General features: G+C 42.2%; 1 protein-coding gene across 1 annotated transcript in view; it reads right to left on the minus strand.

Annotated features, from left to right (window-relative positions):
• Nucleotides 1-2,615, minus strand: part of ttbk1a (tau tubulin kinase 1a) — a gene marked incomplete at its 5' end in the record, with an annotated part of 108,590 nt that overhangs the window by 46,177 nt on the left and 59,798 nt on the right.

A 2,615-nucleotide genomic window follows, 5' to 3' on the forward strand; every position in this document is an offset into this window, starting at 1 on the left:
TGTAGCCACAGCTGCCCTGGGGCACACTGACAGAGGCGAGGCTGTCATACACAGGCACCACTGGACCCTCTGACCACCATCAGTAGGCAAGGCGGGTAAGGTGTCTTGCCCAAGGACACAGCGACTGAGTCGACTGGACGGGGATCGAACCGGCAACCTTTCGGTTCCAGGATGACTCTCCTAACCACTCTACCACAGCCGCCCCGATATTTCAACAAGGGCTTGTTTCCCATCACCCGTGTTGGACCTGGCCTGTGAACCCAAGGCCGAGGAGGAGGAAACTCTGRACTCTGGTGAACCGAGCAGGAGACGATAACATCATGGACTCTGGACTCTGGCGGGTTGGGTTGGGTTCAGACACGGAGATCCACCCTCAATGTCACCGGCTCCACTGAACCCCGCCCCATCTCATGTGTTACCTGACACAAGCTCCCACCCCAGCTATCTTGCTCTGTAGCGAGTGGTTTTTTTGTGCATACGATTTAATGTTTCTGACGTAAATATAAGATCAGAGCAAGTTTTAAACTCATCTTTCCTATTGTGTATTACCCAGCTGCAAAAAGATAGCGTGATTCTGACCTGTTCACCTGTTCCCCCATGTTTTTGTCATGTGTTTTCTTGAATGGGTGTTCTTAACTGCAATTTTGTTCTACATTGCATCCCTGATGTTATGTTTGAATGACAATAAAGCAAATCTGAATATGAATCTAACCACTCTGCCACAGCCGCCCTTTTAATTATTGTTTTAAATTTTCCCTCTCAGTATCCGGACTGCTWAGTCCATGCTGTCATTTAGTTGTGTATGGTTGCCAAACAGGGTATTCCCCTAAGCCTTAAGGATGTTGATTGTTTGAACATTTAGTCCACCTAATAATCCAGTCAATCATAACTTTTCTACCAATGGAGTGACAACTATTTCAGTTTTACAAGGTAACAAATGTTTGCACACCCCCCTACAAAAGTTAGCTTGTGGTGAAGTATACATCCTACTGGCAATGTAGGCCCACTACTGCTAATAACTCAGCTAATTAAGTGAAAAGCATTTACATGTCAAGCTTCCAGCCTTACTTACAAGGAGAACATCAGAGTAAAAACTTAAGAATTATAAAAAAAAAATATCTGGTGCTATAGATGAGTGCCAGTTTTGTGTATCGTGACGCTGATTCAAAAGGAAAACAACAGATGGTTTCTTAGTTCTTTTAAAATGGAAACACCTCTGCTGCTTCAAGCTATAGTAAAGAAGATTCCAACTTTTTATGTGCTTAGACACAAACAGTTCAGATTACTCAGCCTTTCATGGGGGTTCCAGACGATGCCCAAGAAATGAGTTGCATCTCTGGATCTTACTTATTGGTAAATTTCAGTCCGCAAGTAATGATGGAGTTACTTGAAGGGATGCGAGGAACAGCCACCTCAACCTGAATACAGACAGTGTTTTGTTGTAAGATAAAATGGTGAATGAGATCAGAGGCTTTTGGAACAAAAAAAGTGAAAGTTCTGAGTTTTGCTGAAAAAGTGTCTGACCTCACAGAGAAGATTCTGGAAATCACAGCWGAGTATCCAWCTCTGAAGACGCTCATCATTCATACAGGAAGTGATGAAGTTATGAACCGACAGTCAGAAATCCTGAAGAAGGGTTTCCTGCAGTTGCTGAATGCAGCTAAAAATCTCAACATGGATGTGTTGATCAGTGGACCCATCCCAGCAGCCAGAGGAGGGGCTGAGAGGTTCAGCAGACTGTTTGCTCTTAATGGCTTTTTGGAAAAGTCCTGTGCTGACCACTCTGTGAGATATGTGGACAACTTTGATCTCTTTTAGGAGAGACAAATCTGTTCAAGTCTGATGGACTGACTCTGAATAGAGCTGGAGCAGAGCTGTTAGTTTCAAACATGAGGTATTTCCTGAACCAAGTTCCAGCTGGAAACAAACAACAGGAGATATCACAACAAGTGATGCCTGAAGGACAATAGGAGCAAACTGAGACACCAATGGAAAACAAACAAATGGCTGATTAGGAGACTGCTACAGAATCAGAACCACAGAGAGAGGAGTTACTTCAAGCTACAGAACCGGAAGAACATCTGGATTCATCAACATTGCAACCAGAGAAACACAAACCATCAACTAAGAAGGAGAAGGTACACACTACACCCAAGAAAAGGAAGTACTGGTATAGATACACCATTGAGGACCCTGTGGAACAAGCAGAGTATTGTTTGGAGTTATGCACAAAGCTACAGCATTATTCAGCATGGTATAAAGAAAATAGGACAGAAAAGCAGTTTCAAGGGTGGAAAGAGAGAATAATGAGCAAATACCCTGATGACGAATATTTTTATGTCTGGGAAGAAAAAAATTTGAATTACTGGGGTTGGGATTTTAGAAAAGTACATATACTTAGGTTTGTGTTGACATAATTTTTTAATACATTAAAGGGTTGGTTTTCTTTTTGATCATTTAATGATCAGATGGGGGAGTGTGATTGAAATAATACTTTTAGGTTTAAACCAGTGATTCATGACATACTTTAATGACCTACGTTTTCATGACATGCTGTTCATCGGTGATTTTAGCCAGAACAAGATTTGCTAACGACAGTCATTCTTAGATATCAC

This window comes from Austrofundulus limnaeus, unplaced genomic scaffold (assembly GCF_001266775.1).
Source record: "Austrofundulus limnaeus strain Quisiro unplaced genomic scaffold, Austrofundulus_limnaeus-1.0 Scaffold905, whole genome shotgun sequence".
NCBI lineage: Eukaryota > Metazoa > Chordata > Actinopteri > Cyprinodontiformes > Rivulidae > Austrofundulus > Austrofundulus limnaeus.